Source organism: Dipodomys merriami, unplaced genomic scaffold (genome assembly GCF_024711535.1).
Source record: "Dipodomys merriami isolate MVZ:Mamm:240054 unplaced genomic scaffold, mDipMer1.0.p SCAF_7, whole genome shotgun sequence".
NCBI classification, from domain to species: Eukaryota; Metazoa; Chordata; class Mammalia; order Rodentia; family Heteromyidae; genus Dipodomys; species Dipodomys merriami.
The window spans coordinates 23,229,704-23,251,795 of NW_027206290.1; the positions used below are offsets into that span (position 1 = coordinate 23,229,704).

A 22,092-nucleotide genomic window follows, 5' to 3' on the forward strand; every position below is an offset into this window, starting at 1 on the left:
CTTGTTAGGATAGGTTTATTTGTTTTCCTTAGTCCCAATTTTAGTGTGTAGTTTTGATACCAAATTCCAGTATTCTAATGACTCAATTCTAATTCTAATGAAATAAGATTTTATGACTTCATCACTGAGTTATGTTTATCTCAACCTGTGTATCTTCCATATCTCAATTCACCTCTTCGATTCAGACTGATGACTTTTGTTAAGTCTTGTATTCCTGTGTTAAATCTTAGCTTAGGACCTATCTTAGTTAGTGTAGTGACTCATGGAAAATGCTCAGTCAGACTTATGGGAAAACCTCAAGTATTTCAGACATTAGAAACACCTGTAGGTACAGATTAACTCCTTGAATGCATTCTCATGGAAGTTCTAGTCGCTGGGTTTCTCATAAATACAGCCTGCTCAGTTCAGCAAAACATGGACTCATTCTTTATATCTGAGCTCTGCCAGTTTACAGTTCTTAAAAAGTGGCCCCAGGTAAAAAGCCTGGCCACACACACAGAAGGTAAGAGGGATTTCAACAGTGGACTTTAATAAGTCTGTATTTTAATACAAAAGGCTAGTGGAATACAAACCTCTGATGTAAGTATCATGTTTATAATGACCTTGCTATTATAAAAAGTTTTAGATTTGAATAAATCATTTTCACTCTCGAATTGTTAGGGCTTCATGAGTGCTATGCTTATGCCAAAGAAACAGTAGGCAAATTATGTTTTTAATTCAAAAATTAAATGGGAAGGTAGATACCTGTGGCTCATACCTATAATCCTAACTACTCAGGGATCTTGAGATCTGAGGATCATGATTAAAAGTCATCCTGGGCAGGAAAGTCTGTGAGAGTTTTATCTCTGATCAAACACCAAAAATCCAGAAGTGGAGCTGTGACTCAAGTGGTACAGCACTACCCTTGGGCAAAAGAAGCTCAAGGATAGCTCCCAGACCCCGAGTTCAAGCCCCAGAACGGGCACAAAGAAAAACAAAAAAGTTATATTGGGCTATATGCTAGTGGAAAAATATCTGTGAAATTCCTTTGTCCATTTGACCAACAGAAAGTTATAAGCTCAAGTGGTACATTGCCAGCCTTGAATAAAAAGGCCAAGAGAAAGCTCAAGGCCCTGAGTTCAAGATCCACTACCAGCAAAATACAAAAAGATTAGGCTGAATCTAGAAAACAGTAACCCAGCTGTGATTTCCATAAGACCTACGTGAAAAGTGAATCAAAAAATAAAGCTTATTAATATTTTATTTAAAATGCATTTTTCTTTCACTTTTTTTTTAAGATTCTGGGTTGTATATTAAACCCAAAGACTTATATGTGCTCGGCCAAGTCACTACCATGGTTTAATCTACCTTTATCATTTTAGAGTAATCAAAACTACTCTGGCAATTTCTGTGTGTTTTCCTCAAGGAAAGGAAAAGAACTGGTTCAATAGAATTGAGATGAGAATCGGGTAGTAGAGAAAAAGTATCAGTCATGGGAACTTTTGAGTTGTACTTGGGTGATCTATAAATCAGATGAAATCAATAAGTGGCTGTTGGAATTTTATTTGCAGTTTGTAATTATCCTTATATCGATGGGCTGGCATGATCTTATCAAAGAGAATATTATGAAATGAAGGAGTGGTAAAAATAAATGGATGGTTTTCACATGAAGTCATTCCTTAATTTCTTATCTAGATAATAATCTCAGAAATTCTAATGTTTTTATAATAAATATTATACCTTTCCCGTTGCTTTTAGCTGGAGTGACTGAAATTGTTCTGGGTTGGACTCTTTCAATCTCATCCTCTTGGAGTAATTAGGTATGATGTTCCTAAATCCCTACCCTGCTTCATCACTTACCCTTTAGCAACGGTGTATAGATTGGTGGTGCCTTCTACTTCACTTCTGCACGCTGGAACCCATCTTTGACTAGAGTACACTTTTTAAAGGAAAACAGTGTCCATCCACAAGTGACCCACGTTAATGCTCAATGCTTCCTGTCAAAGCCCCATGCTAGCTACAGTGTCTGCTGTCTGGTTAACAAGTTGATACTTGCACAGTATTTGTAGTGAAGCACTTAAGTCTTTGTGAATTTGGAGAATTCTATGAAGGAGGGTCAAACTGTGCCCGTGTTGTTAATACTTGATTTTTTTCATCAGGGAAGTAGCACCAAAATGAGTCTGAGGAAATGTAGTCTGTATTACTTTTTTTATGTGATATTAAGATGTGAAGAGAGGTTGAGGAATGAGAACACTCAAATGAACTGTTGTCACAAATGGCTAAACGCAGAAAAAAATGCTTTTTATGATCTTTTTGTTTTAGATGATGGGAAATAGTGAAGCTACAGGGTGTGTGTTCATTCGAGTTTTAAAATGCAGGAAACTGCAGACACTAATGTCTCCTTTCAGTTTTTCTGGATACTCTTTTCAATAGTTTGGTACATCGCATAAAAACCCCCCACAAGAACATATAAGTATTCATTAGGTATCTGGAGGAGTAATACAAAGGAATAATTTCAATGAATAAGAAATAAAAAATATGACTTTTGTTTTCTTTCTTTTCTCTGGAAGCAACCCATACCACTGAACAAATTTTAAATGCTATTTGCCTTCACATTTTCATCCCCCAGACTGAAATTTTTTTTAAAAAAGATATACATCCCATTTGACTGACAGCTATTATCAATAATAACAGGTTTTTCTTGAGTTTAACTCTACACTAAAAGATACATCTTTTTCCTACATGCCTTCTGGCAATTAGAACTCCCCATGAAAACAGGAAATAGGCAAGTGATTTCAGTGGATACAAAGATATTCTGTGGCTTTATTATTCTTGGTATGGTTGCTGTCTTCCTAACCAAAGCCTTCATTAGTGTTTTCACACATAATATGATCTACAGTGTTCAATCATCAACCTACTCTGTTACTCAGGGTTTCGTTCATGTTCTAACTATTTGAGAAGAAACAGTCATCAAGTGGGTCTTTGCCTGCAAGTTGAAGAGCTCTAGCTGTGCATCATCTAAGGCACTATTCAGCCATAGGCTCTCCATGTTGCACCTTTGAATCTCATTTGCATAAAATGGTGGGTACTAATTGTTATCTCTGAGGACCCTGCAAAGGTTCAATAAATAGTAGACACATAAAACATTCAGCAACAGAGGGAATAAACCAAAGGAAAAAGGAGAGAAATACAAAAGAATCACACAGTACAATTTAAAAACCCTCTTGCTTCTATTTCTTGGAGTTCACTTCAATAAGCATTATTTTGTATGATCATATGTACATAGCTATTGAGTCCTTGTGATCCTTTCCTAAGAATATCCTCCTTTGATCTCACTGTGTGAATGTTTAGACTGCTGTTTAATTAATTATGTCCAAGGGTAATTATTTATCTTTTACTATTCATTGCATTTATTTGTAGGTTTATAGGCACATTCTAATAATTACAAATGAGGGAAAACATGCAGCCTATGTCCCTTTGAGTCATTTAATACAACTTTTCCCCATGTATTTCCATTTCCTTATGAATAGTGCAGTATAATTCTGATGGAAGCGCAGAATTCCATTGCATATGTATACTATATTTTCTTGATTCAGTCATCTACAAAGGGGCATTTGGCCTCATTTAATATAGTGGTTATATAGTGCTGCATTGAGCATGGTTGTGCTGGTAGCTTTACTTGGTAGCTTGTTTGTGGTCTTGTGGTTTGTACACACTATATATGAAAGAGTATGTGTATGCTAGATTGTAAAAATAAGATTTTTCTCCTTTCAATGGCCAAGACACTTTTCAGTCATATTTTACTTCTATATAGACAGCCTGCCACTTGTTCAATTGAGGAAAATTTTCCTCTGAAATTCTACAGCTTTATTTCATAGTCTTAAAAAAAGGCAATAAATTTAATTTGGAGATTTGATTTTTCTTCCAAAGAATTCTCTGACTTAATGTCATTTCTCAGACCCTTATTAACTGGACTGGGCTTTCCAACTTCTTTGTGTGGAGAGCTGTTTTTAAAAACTAAAAAAAAAAAAATTAAAGCAGAACTTCCTGACCTATACTTTATTCAAAAGAGAACAGTCATTTCACATGGATCCTAAATGGCCTATTATAAATATATATATTTAAAATATGTAATATATAATATACTTAATATATTAAAATGCATATTAAATGTATCTTGTTTATTTAGAATATGTTCAATACATTATATAATATATACTACACATAGTATACTAATACATATTATATAATATATAGTACATAATACTATATATGTTATATATACTATTAGACTATATACTATGTAATATACAATATATAATTTATATATTACAATTATATATAAAATTATATATAGTATATATTTATTTCATATAGTATATGAATGGCAAAAAAACCATTTTTTAGTCCAGATACTAAAGGAGGACATGAAAGAAAACCCTCTGTAAGACAGAGCTTTGTCTCTGGAGGTAAGTGTGACATTGTTAGATTAGGTAGGTAGATAGATACAGAGATACAGAAATACAGAGATACAGAGATAACAGACAGACAGACAGACATATAATCTCACATATATGCCATAAAAACATTATTGTTCTCATACTTCGGGTCAGATTGACAGAAAAAATGTCAGTAAAACTCACCACTATCATATCTAAAATAAATCCCAACAACCCACAAAATTCATCATCATTTGAGTTGCATTCATGTGATGTTCCCCTTCTAAATTGTTCACCTATGTAAGAGTAGCTGTAGGTAGTGTAGAAGGTTAAGTGTCCTGGATGCTAGCTAAATATGAGTAATAGTCTCCAAAAAGAGAAAAACACATTAAAATCTTAAAGCTGATCTCTTAAGGTTTAGCAAATTCCTCTACCCAATAAAACAGTGATAAATGCAGGGAAACCTTGCGGAGTGGGAGCGTGGTGGAGCCAGGCTGGGAGGCAGTGCAGTAGGATGGTCTTGCCTCCACCATCCTGATCCTCTGGATTCCATTCCCAGCAGTCAAAACGTAAAAAAAAAAAAAAAAAAAAAAAAAAAAAAAAAAAAAAACCACCCACAATTTCTGATGATAAAACATGTCTCCTGTCTCAGAATTCCCAGAGAGTGGTAAGAGATCCACACAGCTCTGCTTCACCAAAACACTAAACACAGACTGGGTTAATCCAGACAGCAAGCCTCACCTTTGGGTCTGCAGACCTGCTGAATGCAGGCAGGCTGATTCCAGGGTGCAGGGAGAGAAAGGGCGTTGCCTTCCTTGTCTTCTTCTTCATTTCCAGGAAGCCTTAATTTTCATTTTGCATTTGGAAAGTTGTTGCACCCGAACACACACACACATGAGTTTTCATGGCAAATGAAACACTGACAATCCAGCCTCTTTCTGGGAAAGTTTTGTCTCTGTAGAGTTTTTTTCCCTGCACGGACTTTCCTAAGGATGCTTGGAGCAACAATCACAGGAATGCACAGATGTGGCGACTACGTGGCTGGGTCAGCTGGAACCCCATTTAATTGTGACTCTTGTTACTTGTTCTGCTTCTTCACCTGTTGGATAGGATGAGGATGGTTGACTCTGGAACTATAGTGTAGCCATTGGAGATCCAAGTGATCTACTATAATGTCAGCTATGTCTCCAGATGTATAGACTTGAAGTTCCTATCTCAGTTTCTTTTCCACCTATAGAAATGAAGGGAGGGGGAAAAAAGAAGCCTCTTTTTTTTTTTAAATTACTTTAAAAGTTGTATCTTTTGCTGTCAGTGGAAATGGAAAATAGGTAGCATAATGTGGCATTCTGTCAGCGACATGGTATAGAAACCACTAAATGTGCAATATGGCAGAAATTTGACGAGATTGAGCTGCTGCCACCTTACTTGCAATACTGTTTATGAGAATATTATCCTAGAGCAGTTGATTTACAGTATGGTCCTTTGTATATCCTGTGAGATGCCTGTTAAAAGGATTATAGATACTCACACACAGACCAAAAGAACCACAAAGGTGCAATGCCTTTGTGCCTCTTCATATTTATATAAAATTATATAAAGTACATTTCTTTTTGAACAGTGTTACCCCCTCCTTCATTTTCTCCTGCTTTCCCTCTCCCCAGCCTCCCCCCCCAAGAAGTTGTAAAGTTCATTTTCAACATAGTGCTTAGTGAGTATCTCCGTTGCATTGGTTCACCTTTTGTCCCACCGTTTCTGTGATTCCTCTTCCCTTCCCCAAATAAGATAAACTTATATACAAGACAAAGGGTACAAAAATCAAAAACAGTGTCTACAGGAAAGAAATCAGAGGAGAAAAAACGAAACACAAAAGACAAAATTGCAAACAGTGTACTTAAAAGAAAAATGACCATATTAAAAAAACTCTCTTGTGACCATATCATAGAGATCATTTTTATTAGCATCATTTTATATGGTCATATATACATGCCTATTAGACTATTGTGAACCTCTGTTAGGACTATCCTAGGCAAATACACATGATTACAAATGAGGGAAACGATGGAGATTATGTTTTTTGGGGTCTGGCTTATTTCACTTAATATGATTTTTTCTAAGTCTTTCCATTTCCTTACAAATGGGGTGATGCCATTCTTTCTGATGGAAGCAAACTTCAAACTCTACTATAAAGCTGTAGTTATAAAAACAGTTTGGTACTGGTACATGAACAGGCCTGAGGACCAATGGAATAGAATTGAAGACCCAGAAAGGATCCCACAGACATATGGCCACCTATTTTTTTAAATAAGAGAGCCAAAATCATCAGATGGACGGAAGAAAGACAGCCTCTTCAACAAATGGTGCTGGCAGAATTGGCTATACATGTGTAGAAAACTGAGGTTAGATCCTTATATATGACCATACACCAGAATCAACTCCAAATGGATCTTTTTTAAAAAATGGATGATTTTGTCTTCTTTATGTATGGTGTATTCACGTTTATATCTTTGGGATGGGAAGGGAGAGAATACAGAACTTGAAGGAAAAAGAGTGAAAAAGTTCAGCAGTGGAGCTCACTGGACACTGATGAAAGTGAACTCTACAGCTTGAAAGTGAACTATACAGCTCATGGGAGGGAGGGACTGGGAGAGAGTGAGGGAATCAAAGACACTGTAGGAAAGGAAATGCACTCATTACCTGATTCATGTTATTGTAATCTCGCTGTAAATCACTTCTATAACAACAATATAGTAAATTAATTTAAAAAAGAATAAATATGACTGAGATAACTATTATATTTACAAACGATCCCAGAGAAGAAGATCAAGCTTTTACTACCCTAGTATGACTCATAAAAAATAAATCCTTATAACTAATTCAGATAACGCTATCCACCAGTTCTGGAATTAAAAACATGCATCATCAGGTCTCACTTCAGGCCAAAGGAACTGAATTACCCAGCATGGGATGCAATGATCCCCATTCTAAAGGACACATGTTGCCGGGCGCCGGTGGCTCACGCCTGTAATCCTAGCTACTCAGGAGGCTGAGATCTGAGAATCGCGGTTCAAAGCCAGCCCGGGCAGGAAAGACCGTGAGACTCCTATCTCCAATAAACCACTAGAAAACCGGAAGTGGCGCTGTAGCTCAAGTGGTAGAGTGCTCGCCTTGAGCTGAAGAGCTGAGGGACAGGGCCCAGGCCCAGAGTTCAAGCCCCATGACCGACAAAAATAAAATAAAATAAAAAATAAAGGACACATGTCATTCAAAGTAGAAGAATCATGACTTGGTGTAACAGTCTCCAAATTCTTGACTAGACACTAATTAGTAAAACTTACAGCATCCACTGCATGTAGGATATTATCTTGTGTTTATTTACTAAATGTGGATAATGCCTAAAGACACAAATTTTAAAATCTATTAAAGGTGAAGAATATAATTATGATTTGAAATGAAGTAATTTCTGTCATTATTGCTGGTTTTATAAACTCTTTAGGATGCAAGAATTACATTTTGTATTTGGGGCTTGAAGAGGTACATTTACTTCCAGTGTGGAGAGTAACAGGCTGTAGAGATGAGACATAGAAAGCTATTTCTGTTTATTATATCTCAGTTTATCTCTTGTTGAGATAGATAGATAGATAGTTAGATAGATAGATAGGCTTGAACTCACATGTGTGTGTATATATATGTATGTATGTATATATATATATATGTATATATATATATATATATATATATGTATGTATATATATATATATATGTATATATATATATATATATATATTTGCACCTTTGCATCCCATTCAATTTCACAAATTTTTATATCTTGCTAAACTTACTTCAGAATGTTTAAAAATAGAAACACTTTAAAATTCTTCCAGCCCCTATATTTTCTTCTTAACTCTAGACTAACAATTATTCTAAAATGCTTATATTTCTCACTGATGATTTTATACTGTTTCCCCATAGGATGTGTGTGTGTGTGTGTGTGTGTGTGTGTGTGTGTGTGTGTGTGTGTGTGTGTGTGTGTGTGTGCTCGTGTGCGCTCAAAGGTAGCACTCTAACATTTGAGCCACATCTCCACTTGTAGCTTTTTGTGGTTAACTGGAGAAAAGAGTCTCATGCACTTTTCTACCCTGGCTGTCTTTGAACTATGATTCTCACATCTCAGCACCCGGAGTAGCTAGGATTAGAAGCATAAGCTACTTGCACCTGGCTTCCCCTAGACATTTACCTACAAGTTTCTTGGTCCCTCCTTCCCTACTTCAGAGAAAATTCCAATATGTGATTTAATCTTATAACTGTTTATTTTGCTTGATGTTGTGTCTCCAGATTTACCATACCTGTAAGTATATGCAAGATTACTCATTTTAACCTCTATGTAATTTAATTGTATTTTGAACATATGTGAGACAGATTTTTTAAGTTATATTAAAAAAACCTAGGATTTATGGCTTGGACATTTGATAGATCTGCAACTTTCCTTTTCAGATATCTTAAATTGTGTCCATTATAAAGTTGTAAAAAATGTATCATGCTTGAAAGTTTATTTAACTCATGATGGGTGGGTAAGATAGCCCTTATGTCCAGGCTTATGGCTATTTAATTTTCATTTGCTGTGAACTTCCACTCATTTCTCTAATTTACTTTTGTTCTATTCTTCCATGCTTCCTTGTTTACTGGTAGGTTTATTTGAGTAATTTGGATAGAATGCTTTTTCTTTTTCTTTTTGTTTCTTTTTGCTGGTTCCAGGGCTTGAACTCAGGACTAGGGCTCTGTTCCTGAGCTTTTGTTCTCAAAACTAGCACTCTACCACCTAAGCTACCACACCAATTCTGGCTTTTTTCCTCCCAGAGCTGGCTTCAAACCACAATCCTCAAATCTCAGCCTCCTGAGTAGCTAAGATTACAGGCAGCAGCCAAGGGTGCCTGGCTTGGATAGGAAGCTTTTGTTTGTTTGCCAGCATTACAAATACATTACTCTATGTGAAGCATGTTTTTTTTAGCTTTTTCTGTTGTGGTCCATAAGCTTTTATTTTAATATAACTAAATTAATATTTTATAGTTTAATCCTTTGAGTCATTAAAACAGTAATACCATAAAGACATTCTCCTATACTTTCTTTTTTCTTCAAAAATTTAGTTGTGATTTTCATATGTAGGTATTTAGTTCATTTTTTAAAGTTAAATGAGATAAAAGTCATAAGTATATTTGTGCACACTTTTTTGAGCTTTGACAGATCTATATACTTCAGTATTAGATCATTCCAGAACAGGTCTATCACCCCAAGTAGCTCACTCCTGGGCAACAAACTCTTCACTCACTCTTCTACATGGAGGTGAATATTGACTTGTCTCTTTAAAACAATATAAATGGTCTATAGTCTGATGTATCTTACCTATCATAAGATTCATCCATTTTTAAAAATAAGGACTTTTTTCATTGCTGAATAATATTTCACTGTATGGATATACCACAATTTGTTTATACACTAGCCTATGGTGAGATATTGAAATTCTTCCCAGTTTTCAGTCATTATAAATACGCTACTCTTAGCACTCTTGAATAGGTTTATGTGAACATATGTTTTCCATTTTTCCAAGGCAGTTACTGAAGACAAGTGTTCATTTTGCTTTGTAAAAATCTGTCAAAACGTTTTCCAGAAAGATTGCTATCATTTTGCAATAGATGAAAATTTTAGTCTGTCTGCATCTTTATCATTATATGCTATCACTTCATGTCTAGTATTGTTTTAGTTTTGTCATTCCAATTGGATTCTGGTAGTAGCTCATTTTTGTCTTGAGTTGGATTTTCCCAATGAATAATGGTTTGAAACTTCCCAAGTGCTACCTGTCATCCAGTAAATTCTTTGGGAAACTATGTATTCACATAGACATTTTATTAGCTATAATTTTACATAGTGATAATTACCTCTTCTAGGTAGACTTTTTTCTTATGTTACAATCTTTATTCTGTAATGGGTGCTTATTTTTTGTATTAAATTCCATGTTATCTAATATCGATGTTTCTAATGATAATTAGCAATTAATTTTCATCCATTCACTCCTTTAAATTTTCTAAGTGATTTCATTTCAGTTTTGATGCTTTGATTTTTTTAGTCCAATTTTGGTGTTCTGTTAACATTTAGCATGTTTTGTTTTTAAAATGCATTTATGTATATTATAAATATGTATCATTTCTACATTTTCTTTTGTTCTTTGTCTTAAATTTCCTTTCCCTTTGTTCTTTAGAATTGATTATCCTAAAACTTCCTGTATATTTATTCTGCTGCTTTGCAGGCCTTGTGTTAAATTTCTATTTTTTTTTTTTTAGCAGAAAGAGCTTCCTTAATTGTTTTGACATGCGTAATTAAGTATTAACACTTCCAACAAAGCCTCCATCTCCCCGGTATTTCTCTCTCCCTCTCAAATACACTACAAATCTATAGCCATTCTCTTCTAAGCTAGCTCACCAGATTCATACACATGTCTGCCTAAATCTCTGTTGTCTTGAGCAAAGGTTTTGTGGTATCAAATGTCCTTAAACATGATTTTACTTTAAATGCAACAATTAAGTATAGGGTTTATATGAATTTGCCCATCTATTCTTACTTTATTACCAAGGTAATGAGTACATTTCTTATCAAGCATTGTTGCCTCCTCCTTTGTTTTTCCCCTACCATCCCTGCCCTCCCACCTCAACAACTACACTCCACCCCTCCCTGTCTAAATTGTAAAATTTGTTTTTCAACATAGTGTCTTCTACATCTCATTGTTGCAATGGGTCAACCTGTATTCCTATTTAAACATTTTGTTTTTTCCTTTCCCCTCCCCAAATTATACCAACATCAAATACAGTGAAAACAGAGGTTATATTGTGGGGTAGGGACATACAAAGCAACAAAAAAATCACCTTATAAATATGTTAGAAACAATAGCAAGAAAAAAAACCACTTGTGTCCTTACCTTGGGGTTCATTTCACCTAACATCATCTGAGAAATTCTCAACCTCTCTAGCCATAAAAGAAATGCAAATCAAAACAACACTGAGTTACCACCTCACCCCAGTTAGAATGGCTATAATCAAGAACTCTAATAACAACAGATGCTGGAGGAGATGTGGACAGAAGGGAATCTTACTGCATTGTTGGTGGGAGAGTAAACTTGTTCAACCACTTTGGAAAGTAGTATGGAGGTTCCTCAAAAGAATCCACATAGAGCTCCCTTATGACCCAGCAATCCCACTTTTGGGCATTTACCCAAGTGATCACAAACAAGACTGTACTAAAGCTATCAGCACAACTATGTTTATTGCAGCATTATTTATCATAGCTAAGATATAGAACCAACCCAGATGCCCCTTAGTAGAAGAATGGATGAAGAAAATGTGGTGTATGTACACAATGGGATTCTATGCCTCCATCAGAAAGAATGACATGGCCCCATTTGTTAGGAAATGGAAAGACTTGGAAAAAATTATATGAAGTGAAGTAAGCCAGGCCCAAAGAAACATAGGTCCCATGGTTTCCTTTATTTGCAATAACTAGTATATGCCTGAGACAAGCAGAAAAGGTCAGATAAGAAAATTTTGAATTTGTAATTAAATGTTTCTTTTATGTTCTTATTTGGAAAATTTCTCACCTACTAATCTTTAAAAATATCTGTCTGACAAGGGGTTAACATCCTGTATATACAGGGAACTCAAGAAACTAATCCCTCCCAAACCCAACACACCAATTACTAAATGGGCAAGGGAACTAAAGAGGGACTTCTCAAATGAAGAAATAAAAATGGCAAAGAAACACATGAGGAAATGTTCATCATCCCTGGTGGTGAAGGAAATGCAAATAAAGACAACCCTGAGATACCACCTTACCCCAGTCAGAATGTCCCACATCCACAAATCAGCCAACGACAAATGCTGGAGGGGATGTGGAGAACGAGGAACGCTATTACACTGCTGGTGGGAATGTACACTCATACAACCACTTTGGAAAGCAGTCTGGAGGGTCCTTAGAAAGCTAAAGATTGACCTCCCTTACAACCCAGTCATACCACTTCTAGGCATCTACCCTGAACAACAGGAACCAATATACAAGGACACGTGCACCTCCATGTTTATTGCAGCACTGTTCGCAATAGCTAGGATATGGAAACAACCTAGATGCCCCACCACAGATGAATGGATCCAAAAATTGTGGTATCTATACACAATGGAATATTATGCAGCCATTAGAAATGACAAAATAATGGCATTTGCAGGGAAATGGATGGAGCTAGAAGGAATCATGTTGAGCGAGGTAAGCCAAGAACGAAGAGACAAACAGTACATGGTCTCCCTGATAAGTGGATGATGAATCCAAAATGTTAGGTGATATGACAAAACTAACAGGACTTAAGAAACAAAGAACTCCCACTCATCTGGTTGAACCACTACTAAATATCCCCATGCTGCTGATCACATATATGGTATATAACATATGAGCACCGTTATATATTACAGACTGTGATAGACAATTTGCTCCAGGAAAGTTAGAATGAACTTGTGACTTTAAATGAGCATCATTATTCCACAATACTGTGAATTTCCGGAAATTAAGTAATCACTTAATCACGATCAAAAAAAAAAAAAAAAAAGAACCTTGGGGAAGGGAGGGAGGGAGGGGATGGTAGGGGGAAAACAATGGAGGGGGTAACAATGTTCAAGAGGAAGTGGAAGTGTACTCATTACCTCACTCATGTAGCTGTAACCCTCTGTATAGTATCTCTACAATAAAAAAAATTAAAAAAAAAATATCTGTCTGATTATGATGCATTGTACACATAAACTGCTGTGTTAAATGGCAAAATAATCAATAAATATCCTACAAAATTAAGAAAATAAGGGAAGGGATGAGATGGGAGGGTGATGAGAATGTGGTAAGGGGTGACATCGACACACTGTTTTCATAAACTGCTTTGTTGAATGGCAACTGCTTTGTCCAAGTACTTAATGACAGTAAAAAATATATAAAATCTGTAATTCTATCATTTATAACAATACAAGGGATCCCTTATGTTTTAAGTCCCCCTGCTTCTAAGTCTCTTCAGTGTTTTCTTGTATTTCTGCTTTAATCCCACATTCCAAGTGAAACTGCAGTTCCATTGTCCATCTGGCTGGCTTTCTTATCATCTGTCTGCCTCGGTGTCCAGGCTTTGTCCTGCCATAACAAGTCACCTGTTTGTCTGCTGTATCCATACCATTGTCATCTCAGTTGTCAAAGTAATTGCTGCTCTCTCTCTCAAGGATATGGTGCAACTAACCCTCCTCTTACTTAATAATGGTCACTGGTGTCTCACACCTGTAATACTAGCCACACAGGAGGCAGAGACTTGAGGATCACAATTTGAAGCCAGCCTATGCAGGAAAGTCTGTGAGACTCTTATCTCCAACTAACCACCAGAAAACTGGAAGTGGTGGTGAAGCTTAAGTGGTAGAGTGCTAGCCTTGGCACAAAGAAGCTCAGGGACAGCATGCAGACTCGGAGTTTAAACCCCACAATTGACAAAATAATAATAATAATTATAATGATGCTGATGCTGATCACTGAAGAGAGAGTGATAACACTTACCATTTTCTTGTAATCATTCTGTCTAATTATTAGTTATTTTGTATTGTGTCCAATTTATATATTAAATTTGGTCGTATGTGTCTGTTCACAGGAACAAAAAACACCAATATAAATGGGTAAATGGGGTTAATTATCATCTGTGGCTACAATTTACCACTGGGGTTTGGAGTATATACTCTTTGCTGTATTTATTTTCATATTATAATCAAATGTTAAGAAACCTCTCCTACCAATTCAGGCCTTTGTATGTGCCCCTTCACTTAGGTTTATGTCAGTTTAGGTTTATGTCAGACAAGTAACTTGGTTTTCCTATAATTCCATTTCCTTATGTGGTATTGATTAAATAGTCAAAGTTCTTACTTGAGTTTAGAATAACAAAAAGGAAACAATCTTGAGTATTTCTGTTCTAAGTTGTCAAATCATTATAAAGAAAGAACAGAGATCAGAGAGGGAATCAGTAGGATCGTCTCCTCTGGACCTTAAAGATATAAATGGCCATGGTTTTATGGACACAGGAAAATAAAATTTTCTACCAAATGGTTGACTTTCGAAGATTATTCCAAATATCAGATTCCATTGTCCTGGCCAACTCTTCAGTGGCAGCCTAGGAGACTGTGAGTTGAGGACAGAGATTAGGTGTCCCTGGTCCCCTAGCCACAGAGATAGCACGAGAGAGAGAGTATTTTGAGATAGCACATGTGCTCTGTGATTGACTACTACATTTGTGATGAAAATTAGTATACATGTTGAGAAAATTAGCATGCATGTGATTAATTCCCATTTTTCTCACAGAGGGCAGACACAAATCTATGCAAAGGATAATTTTAAGCCTCTTAGAACCCTATAAATGACTATTAGTATCATCATTCTTCAAACTGAGAAGCTGAGATGCAAGCAACAACTCTTTGCTAGTCACACAGTTCATACATTGCTCAGATTGGCCCATAGCTATTTGGATCTCTAATGATCACATTCTTCACTACTCGGCTAAGTTTTTGTGGCACAAGGGAGGTGTTTTCTCAGGCTTAAGAAGGGGTGGTATCAGATGGAATATATTATGACTTCAGACATGAAACTCGAAGCAGTGGCTTTGGTGGTGAATTGGAAGGAGCCCTCAGCTTTGGGAGATAGAAGCTAGCGGTGTCTTGAGTTCTACTTAAATAATTCAGAAAGGTAGAGCTAACTGCTTTAGAATTAGGAATTAAGACAAGGTGGCTGATTGATTGAACTTAGTGGCTCCTATGAAACTCCCCTAATTCTGGAAGAAAATTTGCTTCCTGCTTTAGATACTCTGTGAATAAGTTACCTGAAGTGGAAGGACAGCCAGAAATACTGCCACTATAGAAAAGTGCCACCTGCCAGAAGCACTGGTCTCCTCAGTGTGGCAGATACAACGTTTCTGTGTAGACAGATGTGGCAGCACTTGGGAAGAGAGGTAAGAGCAACAGGTATGGTAGAGAGATGCTCTTAAAGAAGGTAGTGGGTTGGTGTGAATGTTTGTTCAATCACTCTGGAACCATTACAGAGATTCCTCAAAAAGAGTTAAACATAGACCTTTTCCAGAACTCAGCAATTCCACTCCTGGGCACTTATCCAATTGACCACAGTGATAAAATGAGGCTTACCTTTTGAAATATCCTGAATTCAAGGATTTTGTAACCATCACCCTTGTTTCCAGCTTCATTATCATCTATGCCACCGTTATCTTTGACCTGAACTTTGTAATAATTTCCTACTGCAACTATCATGCGTCATCTTCCTAGATGCAGTAAAGCACACACCATAACCAAAGCAATCCTGGCACAAGAACTCATGGTGGAATTTTTAAACAAAAAGAAATAAAATACTAGATGTCAGTAAAATGGAAGATAGAGACAAGTGACAGTAATTAAAGCATTCGAGGTTTTCCTATTAGATAACAACTAATTAGATCCATGTATCACACTGGGGAGTTTACCAGAGGAGGGATTTTCTATGCCATGAAGCAGTGATCAGTGAAGCTAATTTTCTGGTATAAATTATCAATAAACCTGATGGAAGTGTTATATGCTAATTAGTTTTTAAAATGGAAGGAACATTTTTAAACTTAATTAACACTATGTTGTTTTCTGTGCACTGTTGACAGAGACCAAGTCGGGTAGGAAATTTCCTTTATGAATACATTACACTTACTACATATGCTAAGTGTGGCTTTTCACATTGTGAACCCAAATTTTCCACTGGAATTGGATTTTATTCTAAGAAGAAAAATACCATTAGTGAGAAAAGAAGTTAAATTTAGATCCACTGGGCTCAGAAGGGGGAAAAACAGGCATTCTTCTAATTATATACAGAATCCTTTCATAAAGTCATAATTGCCAGTGTTCTTCACCACATAGTATCTATTTGCCTGTGTTGGAGATATAAATGTTACTTAGCTATATAAAAGCAGCCTGTGACTTTTTTGACCATTGGTATCATTGCCTGTGGAGAGGCATGTTTCTGTCCTAGTACTGGTGAGACCTTCCTTACTTTAAATGCTATATAGCTAAATCCCAAAGCAAGAAGCAGGTAGGCACTAATGCAAATGTAGGCACCAACCAAATACCACTCAGGGAATAAGATGTAACCAGTTCCTCTTTCTTCTCTGTCTCTTCTGTCGATCCCAGCCTTTTTTTTTTTCTGTCGATCATGGGGCCTGAACTCTGGGCTTGGGCAGGCTAGCACTCTACTACTTGAGCCACACCTCCCGCTTTTTCTGCTTCTGTGGTGCTGAGGAATCAAACCCAGGACTTTACTCATGTGAGGCAAGCACTCTACCACTGAGCCACCTTCCCAGCCCAGTCCCAGTCATTTTTGATTGCTTAGTTGGAGCTTCAGATAGGAAGCAACCTTGAATGGGAAGGATGAGGTTCTTGACTTCTCTCAGCTCTAATTTTTTTTATTGTGAAAATACTGTACAGAGGAGTTACAATTACATGGGCAAGATAATGAGTACATTATCTTGTAGCCTCCTCCTTTGTTTCCCCTTCCCATCCTCCCCCTGTCCCCCAGTCAGTCCTCCCCTCCCTCCCCCCTCACCAAAGTTGTAAATTTCGTTTTCGACATAATGACTTGTACATCTCATTGTTACAACGGGTCTACCTGTATCCCTATTTAAACGATTTTTTTCCCTTCCCCTCCACAAATTATACCGACATCAAATACAGAGAAAGCAAGGGTTATACTGTAGGGGAGAGACATACAAAACAACAAAGAAATAATCTCATAAATGCGTTAGAAACAATCGCAAGAAAGAAAAAAAAACATTTGAATACATATCTTATGGTACATTTCCCTAGCATCATCTTATCTGACCTTTTCTGCTTGACTCAGACATGTATTAGATACTGCAAATAAGGGAAACCATAGGACCCATGTTTCTTTGGGCCTGGCTTACTTCACTTAATATAATTTTTTCCAAGCCTTTACATTTCCTAACAAATGGGGCAATGTCATTCTTTCTGATGGAGGCATAGAATTCCATTGTGTATATATACCACATTTTCTTGATCCATTCATCTACTGAGGGGCATCTGGGTTGGTTCCAGATCTTAGCTATAGTAAATAGTGCTGCAATAAACATAGTCGTGCCTCTCAGCTCTAATTTAAGAAATCTAAGTAGTTACAGGTAGATTCTGCAGTGCTTCATGACTGCATTTTCCATGAGGATATTTGTTTGGTTTGTCATTCCTTAGGTCTTTTATGAGTCAATACTTTGATAGGGGTTTCAATTTTTTTCTTCTTCCTCTAATAATAATTCCTCCTCCTCCTCCTTCTCCTCCTCCTCCTCCTCCTCCTCCTCCTCCTCTTCTTCTTCTTCTTCTTCTTCTTCTTCTTCTTCTTCTTCTTCTTCTTCTTCTTCTTCTTCTTCTTCTTCTTCTTCTTCTTCTTCTTCTTCTTCCTCTTCTTCTTCTTCTTCTTCTTCCTCTTCTTCTTCTTCTTCTTCTTCTTCTTCTTCTTCTTCTTCTTCTTCTTCTTCTTCTTCTTCTTCTTCTTCTTCTTCTTCTTCCTCCTCCTCCTCCTCCTCCTCCTCCTCCTCCTCCTCCTCCTCCTCCTCCTCCTCCTCCTTCTCCTCCTCCTCCTCCTCCTCCTCCTTCTCCTCCTCCTCCTCCTCCTTCTTCTTCTTCATGTGTGCATGCCTGTGCACGTGCGTGCACACTGTCCTGGGTCTTTAACTCAGGACCTAGTCCTTGTCCTTGAGTATTTTTGTCCAAGATAGAACTCGACCACTTGAACCATAGTTCAACTTCCTCAATTTTTTTTTTGTCGGTCATGGGGCTTGAACTCTGGGCTTGGGCATTGTCTCAGCTCTTCAGCTTAAGGTGAGCAGTCTACCGCTTGAGCCACAGCACCACTTCCCCTCAGAGTTTTTTAAACCCCCTAAGTCAAAGAGATTAAGATTGTGCTGATAGGACACAAGATCCCAGAATTCTCATCTTCTATGGCATACCCTAAGAAAAGGGAGCAGAAAGGGGAAGGAAAAGAGACTTTTCTTACTGCTTACTGCATATATTTCCTTTCCTTTAAACCACAATAATTTCATTCACACGCACAAATAAATGTAGGTAATGACACTTTGAAAGGCAGTTAATAGAATATTTACCCAAATAGTTATTAGAATCTGTATAGACACTTGAAAGAGCTACATGAGAATGTCCTCAGGTCACTATTCCTTCATCCCATCAGCTTTTACCACATAGGTGTGATGACTACTTCCTGGCTAAAAAATGCAGAATGTAGACATAGTATACTTGTGTTTCTCCTTTGGCCAATGTTTATTCCACAGAGATGTAAATATTTTCTTTACTTGAGGACCAGAGAAAATATCCCATTTGCATAATCTCAATTTCTTTGTTATATCTTGCACTAACCGATCACCAGATTTATCATCTCTTTTTTTTTGCATGATTGCTGACATAGATTAAAGTAGTGAAGTCAGTATGAGAAATGCAGTATATATTGTAATAGAATGAACAAATATAGCCGTGAATCCTGAGCAAGGACTCTTGGCAGTACTTGCCGGAAAGCTGTGGAAGACCTGCTGTGTAGAGCCCCAAGGCATCCTGACAGTGAAAAAGCATGCCGATAAATAATGTTTTAAAACATTTAATTAATAACTAAGGCCACGGTATGTATCCCTCTGTGCTCAGAGAAGAGGCGATTATTTTTTTCTTTACTCTGCAGTGTAAGCTACTTTCCCAATCGGTAATAAACCAAAAGAAAAAAAATCTGGAAATACTAGTATCTTTTTTTTTCACTTAGTGTTTTTAACTAGAAAAACAGTATAAGTGATCCAAAACAAATTATAAAGGATTGACATGAGAACTCATAATAATGGTAATAATATTAAACAAGCCAGGCACTGGTAACTGACTCCTGTAATTCCAGCTGATGGGGAGGCTGGGATCTGAGGATCCAGGCTCAAAGCCAGCCTTGGCAGATATGTGTTAGCTCCCCTTCAATACCGAAATCTCAAAAGTGGAGCTGTGGCTCAAGTGGTTGAGTACTAGCCTTAAGCAAACTATAACCAAGAGTGCAAGGCCCTAAGTTCAAGACTCAGTGCATGTGTGCACTCAGACTCACATACATACAATACTACTGCTTCAGAGATAACAGGTGTAAGTTACACCTTAACTTTTTCAAGTGTGCACCCTTCAGACAGCCATGTAACTTTATTGCATTTTTTCGTGAACTTTGGGTAATAATAGGATCTATGCAGAGGGTTCTTAGGATTCAAACAGCAGCCATCAGCAAAATAGTTGGTGCCTGGCACACATGAATCACTCAGTATATTTTAGAGGTTAATTATGAACAGTAGTTCCTTATGCAGTGCCCCATCTGGAAAAAGGGCGAGTGTGCTCTGTATTTGACAGAATATTTTTAGGTCGTCAGCCATTAGACATATTTCAGGGCAGAAATGGTAGTCTAGAACCTGATGGATCTGGTTTTCACTGAAGACTCACCGCCTTCTACAATTTCCCCAAGGAAACTTCAGTGGCAGAGGAGAGATGAGGAAGGGGTGGATGGGAAAGGAGGGAAGAGGAGGGAGGGGGAGGGAGAAGGAGGAGGAGAGGGTGGGGGGGTGGATGGGAAAGGAGGGAGGGGGAGGGAGGAGGAGGAGGAGATAGTGGGGGGTGGATGGGAAAGGAGGGAGGAGGAGGGAGGGGGAGGGAGGAGGAGGAGAAGATGGTGGGGGGTGGATGGGAAAGGAGAGAGGAGGAGGGAGGGAGAGGGAGAAGGAGGAGGAGATGGTGAGGGGGGTGGGAAAGGAGGGAGGAGGAGGGAGGGAGAGGGAGAAGGAGGAGGAGATGGTGGGGGTGGAGGAGGAGGAAGAGGAGAGAGGTGGAGAGAGGAGGAGGAGGAGAGGGAGGAAGGGGAGTTTCTTTATGAACCTTATCACAAAGCAGAAAGCAGAGATTTTTTTTAAAATCAGAAGTCATGCATTTGTGATAGGTTTAGTGAGTTTAATGTAGATACAAATCTCTTCATTTTCCTAAAGTAATCGTTTAAGGACTTGCACAGCTTAGGCCTGGCATACCCGTCCACATGCTCCCAGAGCTAGCCATGCTGTGGGTCTCCATTCCTCACATGAAGACAGCAGTCAGTTCTCCTGTTTTGTGTCCCCCCCCACCCCCCCCCCCACCCCCCGGCATTGTGCTCTGAGCGCACAGGCAGGGCCATGTGACCCTCGCCTAATGCAACCCCGTAGTATCTTGTAGATGCTTGATAACTTTGGGGGTTGTTATGCAGGGTTCAGAGAACGTGTTCCAGTGCAAGAAGCTGTATTGCCATGCAGGGTTCTATTGCCATGCAGGGTTCTTAAAGGTTTTCATTCTCCTCCAATGTCCAAACGGGATTAAAAGATATGAAGCAGGCTTGGCGCCGTTGTCTCCTGCCTGCAATCCCGCCTACTCTGGAGGCTGGGATCTGAGGATTGTAGTTCAAAGCCACCTCAGGCGGAGAAGTCCAGGACACTTTTCTCTCCAGTTACTCAAATGGTAGAAGCACCGGCCTTGAGCAAAAGAGCTCAGAGACAGTACCCAGGCCCTGAGGTCAAGTTTAAGGGTTGGCGTATGCGCGCTCGCATGCGCTCACACACACACCCACTCACACACAAACACACACAGATATGAAGTCAAAGTTATGCAAGATAGCAGTATCATGTATTGAAAAAAATAAATAAAATGGTTAGGTATAGACACATGCATTGTTTCTATTACCTTTCAGTGAGGACCAACATTTGCTATTGGTTTAGGGGGTAAAGGAAGGTAGATAGATGACCCTGTACATGCAACCTTGATATCCTATAAATTTGCTTAATTTTGTGGTATACTTGGAAAAAGATTACATATCTTTTCAGCAGAAGGTGACATAGTAATAAAAACACAAGAATATTCTGATGATACAATAATTATTATCTGTACATAGTTTTATATTTTATTTTATTTTTTTGGGTCCAGTTGTGGGGCCTGAACTCTGGGCCTGGGCGCTGTCCCTCAGCTCTTCAGCTCAAGGCTAGCATTCTACCACTTGAGCCACAGCGCCACTTCCGGCTTTTTTCTTATGTGGTGCTGAGGAATTGAACCCAGGGCCTCAGGTATGCAAGGCAAGCGCTCTACCACTGAGTCACCTTCCCAGCCCCATAGAAAGGGCTCATTCACACTACTGTTCCATTGTGACTAAAATCCTAATATACATTCTATTTCAATTATTCCTTAAATCATTGTGGACCCAATTAATTTTGATAAATGACTTCTAGACTCAAAAAATGTACCTTCCTTTCCTTTCCCAACTTTGATTCTAACCTCTCCACTGAGATTCTTTTGGTTCTAACTAACAAACAACTAAAAGATTTATGGTATTTCCTATCCATTTGATTCATGATATGAAATATTTATGCTATTTTGTATCCATTCAAGCTATTTTCCAACCAGCGGCAATAATTTTGTTTTGGGGGGAGGGGTTCTGTTTTTGTTTTTATTTTAATTTGAGGTTCAGCCAATTATCTGAACACATCCTTCCATCTTTTATGTCTTCCTAATTA

General features: G+C 37.8%; 1 long non-coding RNA gene across 1 annotated transcript in view; it reads left to right on the forward strand.

Annotated features, from left to right (window-relative positions):
• LOC138817000 (uncharacterized) overlaps positions 1–22,092 on the forward strand; it is an 81,439-nt gene that overhangs the window by 833 nt on the left and 58,514 nt on the right. The window lies entirely within an intron of this gene.